Source organism: Triticum aestivum, chromosome 6A (assembly GCF_018294505.1).
Source record: "Triticum aestivum cultivar Chinese Spring chromosome 6A, IWGSC CS RefSeq v2.1, whole genome shotgun sequence".
NCBI classification, from domain to species: Eukaryota; Viridiplantae; Streptophyta; class Magnoliopsida; order Poales; family Poaceae; genus Triticum; species Triticum aestivum.
In genome coordinates this window covers 620,096,652-620,120,296 of record NC_057809.1, presented here as the reverse complement: position 1 = coordinate 620,120,296, position 23,645 = coordinate 620,096,652, and positions in this window count along the sequence as shown.

The following is a 23,645-nucleotide window of genomic DNA, read 5'->3' as shown; positions in this document are numbered from 1 at the left end:
TTTTATACCTATTTCTTTGGTAGCTATTGTCATGTGATGAACTTTTGGGTCCGAATGTACAATACCTTGTCGAATATGTATGGTTTGTGTTTATGGTTGTGATGGATGAATGTTGATAAGTTTGTGTTGTTCGAATGTTTGTTATCTTTATCTACGTACTTTGCATCACATTGCATGGCTACTATAGATTTGAGGGGTGGGTGCAGATATGAGGGGCACGGTTGTGGACACGGAGAATGAGGGGTGATTGGCCATTGTCCGCGGACGCGTGCACGGACGTTTGAGAGGTCACATTTGATATTACCACATGTCAATACCATATGTAGATGCTCTTAGCTCCACTTTTGAAACATACATAATCCAAAAGGACAGTTAACTAGCCATGTTGCGCCCAGTGGCGCATCGCACCTTATTGGTTCATTATGTTCGAGGTTTCTATTTAATGATAGAAAAATTTATGTCTTAATTCTTTGATTGTTTGATTTGTTGTTGGTCAGGTCATCACCTTTGTGCTCGTGCCTTCAATAAACATTGCAGGTATTTGATATGATTGGACATGGCAAATATTGCTTATAGTTGTCGTTGTGTTTTAGTGCACGGGCCAAGGTGTTGATGTCTATAAATAGAGGTTGTTGATTGTTGCTGTTGGGATGTCTAGTGTACTAAGCAATGTTATTCAACATCAAGAGCTGAAGCAAAATATAATTTCCTTGGATCCAGGAGTTATTTTCCATGCTAACATATTGAAGTATTAGAGGCATGCCGAGGATTACATTTTCACTTGATGAAGATCAACCAGGATGACAGGTGAGAAATACCATGAGCTCGTCTATTCAGTTTGAATCCCTGGAGAACTCCCCTGGCACATGCGTCATCAAGCAACAAAGAAAGCGCCTCAGCAACAAATAAGAACAAATAGGGAGATAAAGGATCTCCCTGCCTGAGTCCCCGAGTAGGTGAGAACAACTGCAGCAATTGATCATTAAGGCGCACCGTAAATTTTACCGAAGTAACACATGTCATAACCCATTTAATCCATTGCGGCACAAAACCCGACGCACCCATCATACCTTGCAAAAATTGCCAATTCACATGGTCATAGGCTTTAGCGAGGTCCAACTTATAAGCACAATATTCCCCTCTTAAATCCTTAAGCGTACTTAATGAATGCATACATTCAAAAGCTATGATAGTATTATCAGAGATTAACCTTCCCGCAATAAACGCACTTTAGGTAGGGGAAATCATACCATCAAGGAGCGGGCGCATCCTGTTAACAAGACACTTGAAAATAATCTTGTATATAACATTGCGCAAACTGATCGGCCTAAAATCTTTGATTGTTTGAGGATTCTTAATCTTCACACTACTAGGGAAAAGCTTATAGGCAGACGCTTACTAGTAGCGAGGGTTTACACCCCTCGCTACTGCTACTTACTAGTAGCACGGGTTTTTACCCCTCGCTACTACTAAGTTGATAGTAGTAGCGCGGGTTTTTAACCCTCGCTACTACTAAGCGGTCTCTACCGTGCCTCCTGAGACATGCCATAGTAGTAGCGAGGGGTATAAAACCGCGCTACTACTACTCAGCCGAATCCCCATCTCCTCCCCCAAATCCCTCCTCTCTTCCGCCACACTCTCCTCCCACTTTCCATACGCTCTCACATGGACCTCTTGCCCATGCGCCCATCCTCCTTCATGGTGCCGAAAGAGGCCGCCGCCTCGCGCCACCGGCGTCTAGGAGCTCGCCGGTCTTCCATCGGCGTCTAGGAGGCCGCCGCCCCGCGCCACCACACCGGAGCACCTCACCACCAGTGACTAGCTCCGCTACTCCGATCCATCACCTTCCTCTCTCCCTCGGTTTTACTTTTCTCTCTCTCCCTCTGGTTTGACACACCCTTCCATGTCCATGCCCGCGCAGGTCATCGTCATTGACGACTCGGACCTATCTGGCATGGTCCGGAAGAGGAGACCCATGCCGCGGCCTAGCTCTGCCATAGAAACGGGCCCTCTCCAACAGCCACCGTCGGATCTAGTCTTCCACTGTTCGTTCATGCCTCTGGGGACGCCAATCATCACTAGATAGAACCACTGTTGCCATTGACAGCACGCACGGGATCGAGATTTTTTTGTTTTTGAAAGTAATAGCAGTAGTGCGGGGTATAAGACCCGCTACAGATAATTAGCAGTAGCGATGTTTGCAACACACGCTACCGCTAACCATGTATAGCAGTAGCATGTGTCAACACGCGCTACTTCTACAAGTTAGCTGTGGCGCCGTATCAGTAGCGCGGGCACCCGCGCTACTGATACACCCAAAACCCGCGCTGCTGCTAGGCTTTTCCCTACTAGTGTCAGGGTGAGAAACTGAGAACAATAGTTGCAGCATTAATACTGTCAGACATAATTCCAGAAATAAAAAAATGTTGAACAACCTTCACGATATCATCATCAATTAGACCCCAGTTCCGCTTGAAAAACCTCACAGGAAAACCATCTGGACCTAGCACTTTTAACAGTCCCATTTGAAAAAGGGCATCACTTATTTCTTTTTTCGTAAAAGGTTTGCAAAGATCATCATTCATATCATCAGTCACACAGGGCTTGACTGTCGAAATAATGTGGGATGGATCAACCGAAGCATCACAAGAATCAAGTTGTTTAAAAATGAGTATGGGTTACCTTTCATTTCCTCTAGATTTTCTGTGAGACAGACATCATCCTTCCTAAGAGCCAAAATAGATTATTTTTTCTCTCCAAGAAGCCTTTCGCTGAAAATATTTTGTATTACGATCTCGCCCTTTCATCTTGTCTAGACGAGATCTCTGCTTCCATAATATTTCTTCCTTGATAAGAATTTCATCCGTCTCCCCTAGAATTTTCTTTCTTTCCAACAAAGCAGAATGATCAGTTCTATTTAACAAAATGTCCAGTCTCTTTCGAGCCCAATCAGGTTTCTTTGGCAGATACCCAATATGCACCCGACTCCATCCATGAAGAGATTTCATTCTTTTTTTTCTAAATTATTGGCAACATCTTTCAGATCCTTTATATTTGATCCTCTCTTCCAACAAATTTTAATATGTTCATCCAAAACACTCCCATCCATGAAGAGATTCATATTTCAACTCTCTAGCAACCCTCCCACCCTGCACATTATCCATCAACTAAATTAAAATGGGGCAGTGATCAGACCTGGAGCTAATAATATGGGGGACCTTACACTGAGGGAAAATAGAAGGCCAAAGAGGGCAAGCCACTACACGGTCAAGACATACCTTAACATTCTTGTTTCCCTGTTGCATATTATAATATTATTATACGTCCACGGAGCACCTTGAAAGCCCAAATCAAATAAATTGCACTCTGACAGAACTTCATGAAAATTGGCCATGAGTCTAGGAGATCTCTTATGTCGAGAGAAGTGTTCATTTTGCCACATAGTTTCGTTAAAATCCCCCACCATAAACCAAGGTCCAACACCAAGAGGTTTAATCCGCCTCAAAGATCCCACGTAACGTACCTCTGGCTCGCCTTAGGCTCTCCATAAATAAATGTGCACCTCCACTTTGTACCATCACCCTTGTTGACGTACATATCTGAAGGAAATATGCCCTAGAGGCAATAATAAAGTTGTTATTTATATTTACTTATATCATGATAAATGTTTATTATTCATGCTAGAATTGTATTAACCGGAAACTTAGTACATGTGTGAATACATAGACAAACAGAGTGTCCCTAGTATGCTTCTACTAGACTAGCTTGTTAATCAAAGATGGTTAAGTTTCCTAGCCATAGACATGTGTTGTCATTTGATGAACGGGATCACATCATTAGAGAATGATCTGATGGACAAGACCCATCCGTTAGCTTAGCATTATGATCATTTAGTTTATTGCTATTGCTTTTTTCATGACTTATACATGTTCCTATGACTATGAGATTATGCAACTCCCAAATACCGGAGGAACACTTAGTGTGCTATCAAAGCATCGTATCCCCAAACTTTCAGAAATGACAACTTAGTTTCTTCCCAAACCATAATTCATACGGTGTCATTTCAACGGATTTAGACGGTGCCCTATTTAAAGTGAATGCGGCAGTCTCTAAAGCATAACCCCAAAATGATGGCGGTAGATCGGTAAGAGACATCATAGATCGCACCATATCCAATAGAGTGTGATTACGATGTTCGTACACACCATTACGCTGAGGTATTCCAGGCGGCGTGAGTTGTGAAACAATTCCACATTTCCTTAAGTGTATGCCAAACTCATGACTCAAATATTCTCTTCCACGATCTGATTGTAAGAACTTTATTTTCCTGTCACGTTGATTCTCTACCTCTCTCTAAAATTCCTTAAACTTTTCAAAGGTCTCAAACTTGTGTTTCGTTAAGTAGACATACCCATGTCTACGTAAGTCATCAGTGAGGGTGAGAACATAACAATAGCCACAGCGAGCCTCAACGCTCATTGGACCGCATACATCAGTATGTATTATTTCCAACAAGTTGGTTGCTCGCTCCATTGTTTCGGAGAACGGAGTCTTGGTCATTTTTCCCATGAGGCATGGTTCACACGTATCAAATGATTCATAATCAAGAGACTCCAGAAGTCCATCTTCATGGAGTTTCTTCATGCGTTTGACACCAATATGACCAAGGCGGCAGTGCCACAAGTATATGGGACTATCATTATCAACATTTTCATCTTTTGGAATTCACACTATGAATATGTGTAACATCACGTTCGAGATTTAATAAAAATAAACCATTGACCAGCGGGGCATGACCATAAAACATATCTCTCATATAAATAGAACAACCATTATTCTCGGATTTAAATGAGTAGCCATCTTGCATCAAACAAGATCCAGATACAATGTTCATGCTCAAAGCTGGCACTAAATAACAATTATTGAGGTTTAAAACTAATCCCGAAGGTAGATGTAGAGGTAGCGTGCCGACGGTGATCACATCGACCTTGGAACCATTCCCGACGCACATCGTCACCTCGTCTTTCGTCAGTCTCCGCTTATTTCGCAGCTCCTGTTTTGAGTTACAAATGCGAGCAACTGCACCGGTATCAAATCCCCATGAGCTGCTATGAGCGCTGGTAAGGTACACATCAATAACATGTATATCATATATACCTTTGGCGTTGCCGGCCTTCTTATCCGCTAAGTACTTGGGGCAGTTCTGCTTCCAGTGACCATTTCCCTTACAATAAAAGCACCCAGTCTCAGGCTTGGGTCCATTCTTTGGCTTCTTCCCGGCAACTGACTTACCGGGCGCGGCAACTCCCTTGTCGTCCTTCTTGAAGTTCTTCTTACCCTTGCCTTTCTTGAAACTAGTGGTCTTATTCACCATCAACACTTGATGTTCCTTTTTGATCTCCACCTCCGCTGATTTCAGCATCGAATATAACTCAGGAATGGACTTCTCCATCCCTTGCATATTGTAGTTCATCACAAAGCTCTTGTAGCTAGGTGGAAGCGACTGAAGAATTCTGTCAATGACCGCGTCATCCGGGAGATTAACTCCCAGCTAAGTCAAGCGGTTGTGCAACCCAGACATTTTGAGTATATGCTCGCTGACAGAACTGTTTTTCTCCATCTTACAACTGTAGAACTTGTTGGAGACTTCATATCTCTCAACCCCGGCATGAGCTTGGAAAACCATTTTCAGATCTTGGAACATCTCATATGCTCCATGTTTCTCAAAACGCTTTTGGAGCCCCGATTCTAAGCTGTAAAGCATGCCGCACTGAACAAGGGAGTAATCATCAGTACGCGACTGCCAGGCGTTCATAACGTCTTGAGTTGCTGAGAAAATGGGTGTGTCACCTAGCGGTGCTTCAATGACATATGCTTTCTTGGAAGCTATGAGGATGATCCTCAAGTTACGGACCCAGTCCGTATAGTTGCTTCCATTGTCTTTCAGCTTGGTTTTCTATAGGAACGCATTGAAGTTGAGGGCAACATTAGCGTGGGCCATTGGATCTACATGATAGATTGTAAAGACAATTTTTAGACTAAGTTCATGATAATTAAGTGCATCCAATCAAATTATTTAATGAACTCTCACTCAGATAGACATTCCTCTAGTCATCTAAGTGATACATGATCCGAATTGACTAGGTCGTGCCCGATCATCACGTGAGACGGACTAGTCATCAACGGTGAACACCTCCATATTGATCGCATCTACTATACGACTCATGTTCGACCTTTCGGTCTCTCGTGTTCCGTAACCATGTCTGTGTTGGGGAACGTTGCAGAAAACAAAAAATTTCCTACGGTTTCACCAAGATCCATATATGAGTTCATCTAGCAACGAGTATTCAGATTGCATCTACATACCTTTGTATATCACGAGCGGAAGCGTTCACTAGAACGTGGATGACGGAGTCGTACTCGCCGTGATCAAATCGCCGATGACCAAGCGCCGAACGGACGGCACCTCCGCGTTCAACACACGTACGGAGCAGATGACGTCTCCTCCTTCTTGATCCAGCAAGGGGGAAGGAGAGGTTAATGAAGATCCAGCAGCACGACGGCGTGATGGTGGATGCAGTTGTCACGTGCAGCAGGGCTTCGCCGAGCGTCTACGCGAGAGGGAGAGGTGTAGCAGGGGAGAGGGGGGCGCCAAGATGCAAGGGTGCGGCTGCTGTTGGAAATATGCCCTAGAGGCAATAATAAAAGCATTATTATTATATTTCTTTGTTCGTGATAATTGTCTTTATTCATGCTATAATTGTGTTATCCGGAAATCGTAATACAAGTGTGAATAACATACACCAACATGTCCCTAGTAAGCCTCTAGTTGACTAGCTCGTTGATCAACAGAGAGTCATGGTTTCCTGACTATAGACATTGGATGTCATTGATAACGGGATCACATCATTAGGAGAATGATGTGATGGACAAGACCCAATCCTAAACATAGCATAAAGATCGTGTAGTTCGTTTGCTAGAGTTTTGCAATGTCAAGTATCTTTTCCTTAGACCATGAGATCGTGTAACTCCCGGATACCGTAGGAGTGCTTTGGGTATACCAAACATCACAACGTAACTGGGTGACTATAAAGGTATACTACTGGTATCTCCGAAAGTGTCTGTTGGGTTGACACGGATCAAGACTGGGATTTGTCACTCCGTATGACGGAGAGGTATCACTGGGGCCACTCGGTAATGCATCATCATATTGAGCTCAAAGTGACCAAGTGTCTGGTCACGGGATCATGCATTACGGTATGAGTAAAGTGACTTGCCGGTAACGAGATTGAACGAGGTATTGGGATACCGACGATCGAATCTCGGGCAAGTAACATACCGACAGACAAAGGGAATTGTATACGGGGTTGATTGAATCCTCGACATCGTGGTTCATCCGATGAGATCACCGTGGAGCATGTGGGAGCCAACATGGGTATCCAGATCCCACTGTTGGTTATTGACCGGAGAGTCGTCTCGGTCATGTCTGCTTGTCTCCCGAACCCGTAGGGTCTACACACTTAAGGTTCGGTGACGCTAGGGTTGTGAAGATATGTATATGCAGTAACCCGAATGTTGTTCGGAGTCCCGGATGAGATCCCGGATGTCACGAGGAGTTTTGGAATGGTCCGGAGGTAAAGAATTATATATAGGAAGTGCTGTTTCGACCATCGGGACAAGTTTCGGGGTTATCGGTATTGTACCGGGACCACCGGAGGGGTCCCGGGGGCCCACCGGGTGGGGCCACCTGTCCCGGGGGGCCACATGGGCTGTAGGGGGTTCGCCTTGGCCTAGATGGGCCAAGGGCACCAGCCCCAAAAGCCCATGCGCCTAGGGTTCCACATAAGGGAAGAGTCCCAATGGTGGAAGGCACCTCTAGGTGCCTTGGGAGGGAGGGAAACCTCCCCTTGGCCGCCGCACCTAGGAGATTGGATCTCCTAGGCTGGCGCACCACCCCCCTTGGCCCTCCTATATATAGTGGGGGAGAGGAGGGACTTCATACACCAGCCCCTGGCGCCTCCCTCTCTCCCCGTTACGTCTCTCTCTCGTAGTACAGGCGAAGCCCTGCTACTGTGACGCCCTGCATCCACCACCACGCCGTCGTGCTGCTGGATCTTCATCAACCTCTCCTTTCCCCTTGCTGGATCAAGAAGGAGGAGACGTCTCCCATCCCGTACGTGTGTTGAACGCGGAGGTGCCGTCCGTTCGGCGCTTGGTCATCGGTGATTTGGATCACGTCGTGTTCGACAACATCAACCCCGTTCTTTGAACGCTTCTGCTCGCGATCTACAAAGGTATGTAGATGCAATCTGAATACTCGTTGCTAGATGAACTCATAGATGGATCTTGGTGAAACCGTAGGAAATTTTTTGTTTTCTGCAACGTTCCCCAACAGTGGTATCAGAGCTAGGTCTATGCGTAGTTCTTCTTGCGCGAGTAGAACACAATTTGTTGTGGGCGTAGATTTGTCAACTTTCTTGCCGCTACTAGTCTTTTCTTGCTTCAGCGGTATTGTGGGATGAAGCGGCCCGGACCAACCTTACACGTACGCTTACGTGAGACCGGTTCCACCGACTAACATGCTCTAGTTGCATAAGGTGGCTGGCGGGTGTCTGTCTCTCCCACTTTAGTTGGAGCGGATTCGATGAACAGGGTCCTTATGAAGGGTAAATAGAAGTTGACAAATCTCGTTGTGGCTTTCACGTAGGTAAGAAAACATTCTTGCTAGAACCCTAATTCAGCCACGTAAAACTTGCAACAACAATTAGAGGACGTCTAACTTGTTTTTGCAGCAAGTGGTTTGTGATATGATATGGCCAAAGTTGTGATGAATGATGAATGATCTATATGTGATGTATGAGATGTTCATGCTATTGTAATAGGAATCATGACTTGCATGTCGATGAGTATGACAACCGGCAGGAGCCATAGGAGTTGTCTTTATTTTTTGTATGACCTGCGTGTCATTGAGAAACGCCATGTAAATTACTTTACTTTATTGCTAAACGCGTTAGCCATAGTAGTAGAAGTAATAGTTGGCGAGCAACTTCATGGAGACACGATGATGGAGATCATGGTGTCAAGCCGGTGACAAGATGATCATGGAGCCCCAAGATGGAGATCAAAGGAGCTATGTGATATTGGCCATATCATGTCACGTTTATTATTTGATTGCATGTGATGTTTATCATGTTTTGCATCTTGTTTACTTAGAACGACGGTAGTAAATAAGATGATCCCTCATATTAATTTCAAGAAGTGTTCCCCCTAACTGTGCACCGTTGCGACAGTTCGCTGTTTCAAAACACCACGTGATGATTGGGTGTTTTATTCAGACGTTCACATACAACGGGTGTAAGACAGATTTACACATGCAAACACTTAGGTTGACTTGACGAGCCTAGCATGTACAGACATGGCCTCGGAACACAGAAGACCGAAAGGTCGAGCATGAGTCGTATAGAAGATACGATCAACATGAAAATGTTCACCGATGTTGACTAGTCCGTCTCACGTGATGATCGGACACGGCCTAGTTGACTCGGATCATGTTATACTTAGATGACTGGAGGGATGTCTATCTAAGTGGGAGTTCATTATATAATTTGATTAGATGAACTTAATTATCATGAACTTAGTCTAAAATATTTTACAATATGTCTTGTAGATCAAATGGCCCACGTAGTCCTCAACTTCAACGCATTCCTAGAGAAAACCAAGCTGAAAGACGATGGCAGCAACTATACGGACTGGGTCCGGAACCTGAGGATCATCCTCATAGCTGCCAAGAAAGATTACGTCCTACAAGCACCGCTAGGTGAAGCTCCCGTCCCACAGAACCAAGACATTATGAACGCTTGGCAGACACGTGTTGACGACTACTCCCTCGTTTAGTGCGGCATGCTTTACAGTTTAGAGCCGGGGCTCCAAAAGCGTTTTGAGAGACATGGAGCATATGAGATGTTCGAAGAGCTGAAAATGGTTTTTCAAGCTCATGCCCGGATCGAGAGATATGAAGTCTCCGATAAATTCTTCAGCTGTAAGATGGAGGAAAATAGTTCTGTCAGTGAGCACATACTCACTATGTCTGGGTTACATAACCGCTTGTCTCAGCAGGGAGTTAATCTCCCGGATGATGCGGTCATTGACAGAATCCTCCAGTCGCTTCCACCAAGCTACAAAAGCCTTGTGATGAACTTCAACATGCAGGGGATGCAAAAGACCATTCCTGAGTTGTTTGCAATGCTGAAATCAGCAGAGGTAGAAGTCAAGAAGGAACATCAAGTGTTGATGGTCAATAAAACCACTAAGTTCAAGAAAGGCAAGGGTAAAAAGAACTTCAAGAAGGACGGCAAGGAAGTTGCCGCGCCCGGCAAGCAAGCTGCCGGGAAGAAGCCAAAGAATGGACCCAAGCCCGAGACGGAGTGCTTTTATTGCAAGGGAAGCGGTCACTGGAAGCGGAACTGCCCCAAATACTTAGCAGACAAGAAGGCCGGCAAAACAAAAGGTATATGTGATATACATGTAATTGATGTGTACCTTACTAGTGTCCGTAGTAGCTCCTGGGTATTTGATACCGGTGCAGTTGCTCACATTTGTAACTCAAAGCAGGGGCTGCGGAATAAGCGGAAACTGGCAAAGGACGAGGTGACGAAGCGCGTCGGGAATGGTTCCAAGGTCAATGTGATCGCCGTCGGCACGCTACCTCTATATTTACCTTCGGGATTAGTTTTAAACCTTAATAATTGTTATTTAGTGCCAGCTTTGAGCATGAACATTTTATCAGGATCTCGTTTAATTCGAGATGGCTACTCATTTAGATCCGAGAATAATGGTTGTTCCATTTATATGAGAGATATGTTTTATGGTCATGCTCCTATGGTGAATGGTTTATTCTTTATGAATCTCGAACGTAATGCTACACATGTTCATAATGTGAGTACCAAAAGATGTAAAGTTGATAATGATAGTCCCACATACTTGTGGCACTGCCACCTTGGTCACATAGGTGTCAAACGCATGAAGAAGCTCCATGCAGATGGACTTTTAGAGTCTCTTGATTATGAATCATTTGACACGTGCGAACCATGCCTCATGGGTAAAATGACCAAGACTCCGTTCTCAGGAACAATGGAGCGAGCAACCAACTTATTGGAAATCATACATACTGATGTGTGCGGTCCAATGAGTGTTGAGGCTCGCGGCGGCTATCGTTATGTTCTCACCCTCACTGATGACTTGAGTAGATATGGTTATATCTACTTAATGAAACATAAGTCTGAAACCTTTGAAAAGTTCAAGGAATTTCAGAGTGAGGTTGAGAATCAACATGACAGGAAAATCAAGTTTCTACGATCAGATCATGGAGGAGAATACTTGAGTCACGAATTTGGCACACACTTAAGAAAATGTGGAATAGTTTCACAACTCACGCCGCTTGGAACACCTCAGCGTAACGGTGTATCCGAACGTCGTAATCGCACTCTATTAGATATGGTGCGATCTATGATGTCTCTTACCGATTTACCACTATCTTTTTGGGGCTATGCTTTAGAGACTGCCGCATTCACTTTAAATAGGGCTCCGTCGAAATCCGTTGAGACGACACCGTATGAATTATGGTTTGGAAAGAAACCTAAGCTGTCGTTTCTAAAAGTTTGGGGATGCGATGCTTATTTCAAGAAACTTCAACCTGAAAAGCTCGAACCCAAGTCGGAAAAATGCGTCTTCATAGGATACCCAAAAGAAACTATTGGGTATACCTTCTACCTCAGATCCGAAGGCAAGATCTTTGTTGCCAAGAATGGGTCCTTTCTAGAGAAGGAGTTTCTCTCGAAGGAAGTAAGTGGGAGGAAAGTAGAACTTGATGAAGTATTACCTCTTGAACCGGAAAATGGCGCAACTCAAGAAAATGTTCCTGAGGTGCCAGCACCGACTAGAGAGGAAGTTAATGATAATGATCAAGATACTTCTTATCAAGCTCCTACTGAAATTCGAAGGTCCACAAGGACACGTTCCGCACCAGAATGGTACGGCAACCTTGTCTTGGAAATCATGTTGTTAGACAACGGTGAACCTTCGAACTATGAAGAAGCGATGGCGGGCCCGGATTCCGACAAATGGCTAGAAGCCATGAAATCCGAGATAGGATCCATGTATGAAAATGAAGTATGGACTTTGACTGACTTGCCCGTTGAACGGCGAGCCATAGAAAATAAATGGATCTTTAAGAAGAAGACAGACACGGATGGTAATGTGACCATCTATAAAGCTCGGCTTGTCACTAAGGGTTATCGACAAGTTCAAGGGGTTGACTACGATGAGACTTTCTCACCGGTAGCGAAGCTAAAGTCCGTCCGAATCATGTTAGCAATTGCCGCATTCTACGATTATGAGATATGGCAAATGGACGTCAAAACGGCATTCCTTAATGGTTTCCTTAAGGAAGAATTGTATATGATGCAGCCAGAAGGTTTTGTCGATCCTAAGAATGCTAACAAGGTGTGCAAGCTCCAATGCTCGATTTATGGGCTGGTGCAAGCATCTCGGAGTTGGAACATTCGCTTTGATGAGATGATCAAAGCGTTTGGGTTTACGCAGACTTATGGAGGAGCCTGCGTTTACAAGAAAGTGAGTGGGAGCTCTGTAGCATTTCTCATATTATATGTAGATGACGTACTTTTGATGGGAAATGATATAGAACTCTTGGACAGCATCAAGGCCTACTTGAATAAGAGTTTTTCAATGAAGGACCTTGGAGAAGCTGCTTATATATTAGGCATCAAAATCTATAGAGATAGATCGAGACGCCTCATAAGTCTTTCACAAAGCACATACCTTGATGAGATATTGAAGAAGTTCAATATGGACCAGTCTAAGAAGGGGTTCTTGCCTGTGTTGCAAGGTGTGAAATTGAGCTTAGCTCAATGTCCGACCACGGCAGAAGAGATAGAAGAGATGAGTGTCATCCCCTATGCCTCAGCCATAGGTTCTATTATGTATGCCATGCTGTGTACCAGACCTGATGTAAACCTTGCCGTAAGTTTGGTAGGAAGGTACCAAAGTAATCCCGGCAAGGTACACTGGACAGCGGTCAAGAATATCCTGAAGTACCTGAAAAGGACTAAGGAAATGTTTCTCATTTATGGGGGTGACGAAGAGCTCGTCATAAAGGGTTACGTCGACGCTAGCTTCGACACAGATCTGGATGACTCTAAGTCACAAACCGGATACGTGTATATTTTGAATGGTGGGGCAGTAAGCTGGTGCAGTTGCAAGCAGAGCGTCGTGGTGGGATCTACATGTGAAGCGGAGTACATGGCAGCCTCGGAGGCAGCACATGAAGCAATTTGGGTGAAGGAGTTCATCACCGACCTCGGAGTCATACCCAATGCGTCGGGGCCGATCAAGCTCTTCTGTGACAACACTGGAGCTATTGCACTTGCCAAGGAGCCCAGGTTTCACAAGAAGACGAGGCACATCAAGCGTCGCTTCAACTCCCTTCGTGAAAATGTTCAACATGGAGACATAGAGATTTGTAAAGTACATACGGACCTGAACGTACCAGATCCGTTGACTAAACCTCTCCCTAGGGCAAAACATGATCAACACCAGAATTCCATGGGTGTTTGATTCATCACAATGTAACTAGATTATTGACTCTAGTGCAAGTGGCAGACTGTTGGAAATATGCCCTAGAGGCAATAATAAAAGTATTATTATTATATTTCCTTGTTCGTGATAATTGTCTTTATTCATGCTATAATTGTGTTATCCGGAAATCGTAATACAAGTGTGAATAACAGACACCAACATGTCCCTAGTAAGCCTCTAGTTGACTAGCTCGTTGTGTTGGAAATATGCCCTAGAGGCAATAATAAATTGGTTATTATTATATTTCCTTGTTCATGATAATCGTTTATTATCCATGCTATAATTGTATTGATAGGAAACTCAGATACATGTGTGGATAAATAGACAACACCATGTCCCTAGTAAGCCTCTAGTTGACTAGCTCGTTGATCAATAGATGGTTACGGTTTCCTGACCATGGACATTGGATGTCGTTGATAACGGGATCACATCATTAGGAGAATGATGTGATGGACAAGACCCAATCCTAAGCATAGCACTAGATCGTGTAGTTCGTATGCTAAAGCTTTGCTAATGTCAAGTATCATTTCCTTAGACCATGAGATTGTGCAACTCCCGGATACCATAGGAGTGCTTTGGGTGTGACAAATGTCACAACGTAACTGGGTGGCTATAAAGGTACACTACGGGTATCTCTGAAAGTGTCTGTTGGGTTGGCACGAATCGAGACTGGGATTTGTCACTCCGTGTGACGGAGAGGTATCTCTAGGCCCACTCGGTAGGACATCATCACAATGTGCACAATGTGATCAAGGAGTTGATCACGGGATGATGTGTTACGGAACGAGTAAAGAGACTTGCCGGTAACGAGATTGAACAAGGTATCGGGATACCGACGATCGAATCTCGGGCAAGTATCGTACCGCTAGACAAAGGGAATTGTATACGGGATTGATTAAGTCCTTGACATCGTGGTTCATCCGATGAGATCATCGTGGAACATGTGGGAGCCAACATGGGTATCCAGATCCCGTTGTTGGTTATTGACTAGAGAACGTCTCGGTCATGTCTGCATGTCTCCCGAACCCGTAGGGTCTACACACTTAAGGTTCGACGACGCTAGGGTTATAAAGGAAGTTTGTATGTGGTTACCGAATGTTGTTCGGAGTCCTGGATGAGATCCCGGACGTCACGAGGAGTTCCGGAATGGTCCGGAGGTAAAGATTTATATATATAGGAAGTCCTATTTCGGCCATCGGGACAAGTTTCGGGGTCATCGGTATTGTACCGGGACCACCAGAAGGGTCCCGGGGGCCCACCGGGTGGGGCCACCTACCCCGGGGGGGCACATGGGCTGTAGGGGGTGCGCCTTGGCCTACATGGGCCAAGGGCACCAGCCCCAAGAGGCCCATGCACCTGGGGAAACCCTAAAGGAAGAGTCCCAGCAGGGGAAGGCACCTCCTAGGTGCCTTGGGGGGGAAGGACTCCTCCCCTGTCCGCCGCCCCCTAGGAGATTGGATCTCCTAGGGCTGGTGCACCCCCCCCCTTGGGATCCCTATATATAGTGGGGGTAGGAGGGCCTCTAAGACACACCTTTTGCCTTTGGTGCAGCCCCTCCCTCTCTCCCAAGTTCTTCTCCTCTCCCGTGGTGCTTAGGCGAAGCCCTGCAGGATTGCCACGCTCCTCCACCACCACCATGCCGTTGTGCTGCTGCTGGATGGAGTCTTCCTCTACCTCTCCATCTCTCCTTGCTGGATCAAGGCATGGGAGACGTCACTGGGCTATACGTGTGTTGAACGCGGAGGTGCCGTCCGTTCGGCACTAGGATCATCGGTGATTTGAATCACGACGAGTACGACTCCATCAACCCCGTTCACTTGAACGCTTCCGCTTAGCGATCTACAAGGGTATGTAGATGCAACTCTCCTTCCCCTCGTTGCTGGTCTCTCCATAGATAGATCTTGGTGACACGTAGGAAAATTTTGAATTTCTGCTACGTTCCCCAACAGTGGTATTAGAGCTAGGTCTATTGCGTAGATTCTATGCACGAGTAGAACACAAAGTAGTTGTGGGCGTTGATTTTGTTCAATATGCTTTCCGTTACTAGTCTTATCTTGATTCGGCGGCATCGTGGGATGAAGCGGCCCGGACCAACCTTACACGTACTCTTACGTGAGACCGGTTCCACCGACAAACATGCACTAGTTGCATAAGGTGGCTGGCGGGTGTCTGTCTCTCCCACTTTAGTCGGATCGGATTCGATGAAAAGGGTCCTTATGAAGGGTAAATAGCAATTGGCATATCACGTTGTGGTTTTGCGTAGGTAAGAAACGTTCTTGCTAGAAACCCATAGCAGCCACGTAAAACATGCAAACAACAATTAGAGGACGTCTAACTTGTTTTTGCAGGGTATGCTATGTGATGTGATATGGCCAAAAGGATGTGATGAATGATATATGTGATGTATGAGATTGATCATGTTCTTGTAATAGGAATCACGACTTGCATGTCGATGAGTATGACAACCGGCAGGAGCCATAGGAGTTGTCTTAATTTATTTATGACCTGCGTGTCAACATAAACGTCATGTAATTACTTTGCTTTATTGCTAAAGCGTTAGCCATAGTAGTAGAAGTAATAGATGACGAGACAACTTCAAGAAGACACGATGATGGAGATCATGGTGTCATGCCGATGACGATGATGATCATGGAGCCCCAAAGATGGAGATCAAAAGGAGCAAAGTGATGATGGCCATATCATGTCACTATTTGATTGCATGTGATGTTTATCATGTTTATACATATTATTTGCTCAGAACGACGGTAGTAAATAAGATGATCCCTTACAACAATTTCAAGAAGTGTTCTCCCCTAACTGTGCACCGTTGCGGCAGTTCGTGTTTCGAAGCACCACGTGATGATCGGGTGTTAGATTCTAACGTTCACATACAACGGGTGTAAGACAGATTTACACACGCGAAACACTTAGGGTTAACTTGACGAGCCTAGCATGTACAGACCCTCGAGAAGACCGAAAGGTCGAGCATGAGTCGTATAGAAGATACGATCAACATGAAGATGTTCACCGATGATCACTAGTCCGTCTCACGTGATGATCGGACACGGCCTAGTTGACTCGGATCATGTAATCACTTAGATGACTAGAGGGATGTCTATCTGAGTGGGAGTTCATAAGATGAACTTAATTATCCTGAACATAGTCAAAAGGATTTTACAAATTATGTCGTAGCTCGCGCTTTAGTTCTACTGTTTAGATATGTTCCTAGAGAAAAATTAGTTGAAAGTTGATAGTAGCAATTATGCGGACTAGGTCCATAGACTGAGGATTGTCCTCATTGCTTCTTAGAAGGCTTATGTCCGTAATGCACCGCTCAGTGTGCTGAACCTCGAACGTTGTCTGTGGATGTTGCGAACATCTGACATACACGTTTTGATAACTACATGATAGTTCAGTTAAACGGTTTAGAGTTGAGGCACCAAAGACGTTTTGAAACGTCGCGAAACATATGAGATGTTTTGAGGGCTGAAATTGGGATTTCAGGCTCGTGCCCACGTCAAGAGGTATAAGACCTCCGACGATTTTCTTAACCTGCAAACTAAGCGAGAAAAGCTCAATTGTTGAGCTTGTGCTCAGATTGTCTGAGTACAACAATCACTTGAATCAAGTGGGAGCTGATCTTCCAGATGAGATAGTGATGTTTCTCCGAAGTCATTACCACCAAGCTGCTAGAGCTTCGTGATGAACTATCATGTATTAGGGACATATATGATGATCCTTGAGATATTCGCGATGTTTGACACCACGAAAGTAGAAATCAAGAAGGAGCATCAATTGTTGATGGTTGGTGAAACCACTAGTTTCAAAAAGGGCAAGGGCAAGAAGGGATGCTTCATGAAACGGCAATTCAGCTGCTGCTCTAGTGAAGAAACCCAAGGTTGAACCCAAACCCGAGACTAAGTGCTTCTGTAATAAGAGGAACAGCCACTGGAGCAGAATTACCCTAGATACTTGGTAGATAAGAAGGCTGGCAAGGTCGATAGAAGTATATTGGATATACATTATGTTAATGTGTACTTTACTAGTACTCCTAGTAGCACCAGGGTATTAGATACCGGTTCGGTTACTAAGTGTTAGTAACTCAAAATAAAAGCTACGGAACAAACGGAGACTAGCTAAAGGTGAGATGACGATATGTGTTGGAAGTGTTTCCAAGCTTGATGTGATCAAGTATCGCACGCTCCCTCTACCATCGAGATTGGTGTTTGTGTTGAGCATAGACATGATTGGATTATGTCTATCGCAATACGGTTATTCATTTAAGGAGAATAATGGTTACTCTGTTTATTTGAATAATACCTTCAATGGTCTTACACCTAAAATGAATGGTTTATTGAATCTCGATCGTAGTGATACACATGTTCATGCCAAAAGATAGTAATGATAGTACCACCTACTTGTGGCACTGCCACGTAAGTCATATCGGTATAAAACGCATGAGGAAGCTCCATGTTGATGGATCTTTGGGCTCACTCATTTTTGAAAAGTTTGAGACATGCGAACCATGTCTATTGGTGTATATGCATGAAGAAACTCCATGCAAATGGACCGTTTGGACTCACTTGATTTTGAATCAGTTGAGACATGCAAATCATACCACATGGGCAAGATGACTGAAAGCCTCGTTTTCAGTAAAATGGAACTAGAAAGCAACTTGTTGGAAGTAATACATTTTGATGTGTGCAGTCCAATGAGTGCTGAGGCATGTAGTGGATATCGTTATGTTCTTACTTCACAGATGATTTGAGTAGATGTTTACTTGATGAATCATGAGTCTGAATTATTGAAAGGTTCAAGTAATTTCAGTGTGAAGTTGAAAGATTGTCGTGACAAGAGGATAAAAGATCTATGATATGATTATAGAGATGAATATCTGAATTACGAGTTTGGCACAGAATTAAGACATTGTGGAAATTGTTTCACAGCCTGGAACACCATAGTGTGATGGTGTGTCCGAACATCATAACTGCACCCTATTGGATATGATGCATACCATGATGTCTCTTATCGAATTACCACGATAGTTTATGGGTTAGGCATTAGAGACAACCACATTCACTTTAAAAAGGGGCACCACATAATTCCGATGAGGTGACACCGTATGAACTATGGTTTAGAGAAACCTAAGCTGTCATTTCTTAAAAGGTTTGGGGCTGCGACGCTTATGTGAAAAAGTTTCAGGCTGATAAGCTCGAACCCAAAGCGGATAAATGCATCTTCATAGGACACCCAAAACAGTTGGGTATACCTCCTATCTCAGATCCGAAAGCCATAAGGGATTGTTTCTAGAATCGGGTCCTTTCTCGAGGAAAAGTTTCTCTCGAAAGAATTGAGTGGGAGGATGGTGGAGACTTGATGAGGTTATTAAACCGTTAGTTCAACTAGTGTATAGCAGGGCACAAAGAGTTGTTCCTGTGGCACCTACACCAATTGAAGTGGAAGCTTATGATATTGATCATGAGACTTCGGATCAAGTCACTCCCAAACCTCGTAAGATGACAAGGATGCGTACTACTTCAGAGTGGTACGTAATCCTGTCTTGGAAGTCATGTTGCGAGACAACAATGAACCTACGAGCTATGGAGAAGCGATGGTGGGCCTGGATTCCGATAGATGGCTCGAGGCCATAAAATCCGAGAGTGGATCCATGTATGGAAACAAAGTGTAGACTTTGACAGAACAGCTCGATGGTCATGAGGCTGTTGAGTATAGATGGATTTTAAAAGGAAGACGGACAATGATGGCAAATGTCACCATTAAGAAAGCTCGACTTATCGTTAAGATGTTTTCGACAAGTTCAAGGAGTTGACTACAATGAGACTTTCTCACTCGTAGCGATGCTAAGAGTCTGTTGGAATTATATTAGCGATTACTACATTATTTATGAAATCTTGTAGATAGGATGTCAAAAACCATTGTTTCCTCACGATTTTCTTGAGGAAAGGTTGTATGTGATACAACCGGAAGGTTTTGTCAATCCTGAAATATGCTAATAAGTATGCAAAGCTCCAGCAATCCTTCTAAGGACTGGAGTAAGCATCTAGGAGTTGGAATGTATGCTTTGATGAGATGATCAAAGATTTATGAGAAACTTGTATTTCCAAAGAAGTGAGTGGGAGCACTATAGAATTTCTGATGAGTATATGTTGTTGACATATTGTTGATCAGAAATGATGTAGAATTTCTAAGAAAGCATATAGGGTTATTTGAAAAGTGTTTTTCAATTGAAAGCCTGGATTAAGCTACTTGAACATTGAGCATCAAGATCTATAAGAATAGATCAAAAAAACGCTTAATGGTACTTTCAAATGAGCACATACCTTAACATGATCTCGAAGGTGTTCAAGATGGATCAGTCAAAGAAGGAGTTCTTGCCTGAGTTGTAAGGTATGAAGTTAAGACTTAAAGCTCGACCACGGCAGAATAGAGAGAAAGGACGAAGGTCGTCCCCTATGCTTAAAACATAGGCTCTACAGTATGCTGTGCTGTGTACCGCACCTGAAGTGTGCCTTGCCATGAGTCAGTCAAGGGGTACAAGAGTGATCCAAGAATGGATCACAGGACAGCGGTCAAAGTTATCCTTAGTAACTAGTGTACTAAGGAATTTTCTCGATTATGGAGGTGATAAAGAGTTTGACGTAAAGAGTTACGTCGATGCAAGCTTAACACCTATCCGGATAGCTCTGAGTAGAGATACCGGATACGTATAATGGAGCAACAATTTAGAATAGCTCCAAGTAGAACAGTTATTTGGAATAGCTCCAAATAGAACGTGGTAGCTGCATCTAGGAGATGACATAGAGATTTGTAAAGCACACACGGATCTGAAAGGTTCAGACCCGTTGACTAAAACCTCTCTCACAAGCAACATGATCAAACCTAGAACTCATTGAGTATTAATCACATAGTGATGTGAAGTAGACTCTAGTAAACTCTTGGGTGTTAGTCACATGGCGATGTGACCTGTGAGTGTTAATCACATGGCGATGTGAACTAGATTATTGACTCTAGTGCAAGTGGGAGACTGTTGGAAATATGCCCTAGAGGCAATAATAAATTGGTTATTATTATATTACCTTGTTCATGATAATCATTTATTATCTATGCTATAATTGTATTGATAGGAAACTCAGATACATGTGTGGATACATAGACAACACCATGTCCCTAGTAAGCCTCTAGTTGACTAGCTCATTGATCAATAGATGGTTACGGTTTCCTGACCATGGACATTGGATGTCGTTGATAACGGGATCACATCATTAGGAGAATGATGTGATGGACAAGACCCAATCCTAAGCATAGCACTAGATCGTGTAGTTCGTATGCTAAAGCTTTGCTAATGTCAAGTATCATTTCCTTAGACCATGAGATTGTGCAACTCCCGGATACCGTAGGAGTGCTTTGGGTGTGCCAAACGTCACAACGTAACTGGGTGGCTATAAAGGTACACTAGGGGTATCTCTGAAAGTGTCTGTTGGGTTGGCACGAATCGAGACTGGGATTTGTCACTCCGTGTGATGGAGAGGTATCTCTGGGCCCACTCGGTAGGACATCATCATAATGTGCACAATGTGATCAAGGAGTTGATCACGGGATGATGTGTTACGGAACGAGTAAAGAGACTTGCCGGTAACGAGATTGAACAAGGTATCGGGATACCGACGATCGAATCTCGGGCAAGTATCGTACCGCTAGACAAAGGGAATTGTATACGGGATTGATTAAGTCCTTGACATCGTGGTTCATCCGATGAGATCATCGTGGAACATGTGGGATCCAACATGGGTATCCAGATCCCGCTGTTGGTTATTGACCAGAGAACGTCTCGGTCATGTCTGCATGTCTCCCGAACCCGTAGGGTCTACACACTTAAGGTTCGATGACGCTAGGGTCATAAAGGAAGTTTGTATGTGGTTACCGAATGTTGTTTGGAGTCCCGGATGAGATCCCGGACGTCACGAGGAATTCCGGAATGGTCCGGAGGTAAAGATTTATATATAGGAAGTCCTATTTCAGCCATCGGGACAAGTTCCGGGGTCATCGGTATTGTACCGGGACCAGCGGAAGGGTCCCGGGGGCCCACCTGTTGGGGAACATAGTAATTTAGAAAAATTTCCTACGCACACGCAAGATCATGGTGATGCATAGCAACGAGAGGGGAGAGTGTTGTCTACGTACCAACGCAGACCGACTGCGGAAGCGATCACACAACGTAGAGGAAGTAGTCGTACGTCTTCTTCCCGATCCGACCGATCCAAGCACCGTTACTCCGGCACCTCCGAGTTCTTAGCACACGTTCAGCTCGATGACGATCCTCGGGCTCCGATCCAGCAAAGCGTCGAGGAAGAGTTCCGTCAGCACGACGGCGTGGTGACGATCTTGATGTACTACCGACGCAGGGCTTCGCCTAAGCACTGTAACGGTACGATCGAGGTGGAATTTGGTGGCAGGGGGCACCGCACACGGCTAAGGAACGATCTCAAGGATCAACTTGTGTGTCTTGGGGTGTCCCCTGCCCCCGTATATAAAGGTTGGAGGAAGGGGGGCCGGCCGGCCAGGGAGAGGGAGGCGCAGGGGAGTCCTACTCCCACCGGGAGTAGGACTCCCCCCTCCAATCCTATTCCAATTAGGACTCTCGGGGAAAAAGGAGAAAGAGGGGGGGCCGGCCCCTTCTCCTAGTCCTACTAGGACTTGGGGAAAGGGGGGGCGCCGGCCAGCTATGGGCTGCCCCTTTTCTCCTTTTCCACTAAGGCCCAATAGGCCCATTAGTCTCCCGGGGGGTTCCGGTAACCCTCCCGGTATTTCGGTAAAATCCCGATTTCACCCGGAACACTTCCTATGTCCAAACATAGGCTTCCAATATATCAATCTTTACGTCTCGACCATTTCGAGACTCCTCGTCATGTCCGTGATCTCATCCGGGACTCCGAACAACCTTCGGTACATCAAAATGCATAAACTCATAATAACTATCATCGTAACGTTAAGCGTGCGGACCCTACGGTTCGAGAACAATGTAGACATGACCAAGACACGTCTCCGGTCAATAACCAATAGCGGGACCTGGATGCCCATATTGGCTCCTACATATTCTACGAAGATCTTTATCGGTCAGACCGCATAACAACATACGTTGTTCCCTTTGTCATCGGTATGTTACTTGCCCGAGATTCGATCGTCGGTATCCAATACCTAGTTCAATCTCGTTACTGGCAAGTCTCTTTACTCGTTCCGTAATACATCATCTCACAACTAACATATTAGTTGCAGTGCTCGCAAGGCTTATGTGATGTGCATTACCGAGAGGGCCCAGAGATACCTCTCCGACAATCGGAGTGACAAACCCTAATCTCGAAATACGCCAACCCAACATATACCATTGGAGACACCTGTAGTACTCCTTTATAATCACCCAGTTACGTTGTGACGTTTGGTAGTACCCAAAGTGTTCCTCCGGTAAACGGGAGTTGCATAATCTCATAGTTATAGGAACATGTATAAGTCATGAAGAAAGCAATAGCAACATACTAAACGATCGGGTGCTAAGCTAATGGAATGGGTCATGTCAATCAGATCATTCAACTAATGATGTGACCTCGTTAATCAAATAACAACTCTTTGTTCATGGTTAGGAAACATAACCATCTTTGATTAACGAGCTAGTCAAGTAGAGGCATACTAGTGACACTCTGTTGGTCTATGTATTCACACATGTATTATGTTTCCGGTTAATACAATTCTAGCATGAATAATAAACATTTATCATGATATAAGGAAATAAATAATAACTTTATTATTGCCTCTAGGGCATATTTCCTTCAGTCTCCCACTTGCACTAGAGTCAATAATCTAGATTACACTGTAATGATTCTAACACCCATGGAGCCTTGGTGCTGATCATGTTTTGCTCGTGGAAGAGGCTTAGTCAATGGGTCTGCAACGTTCAGATCCGTATGTATCTTGCAAAT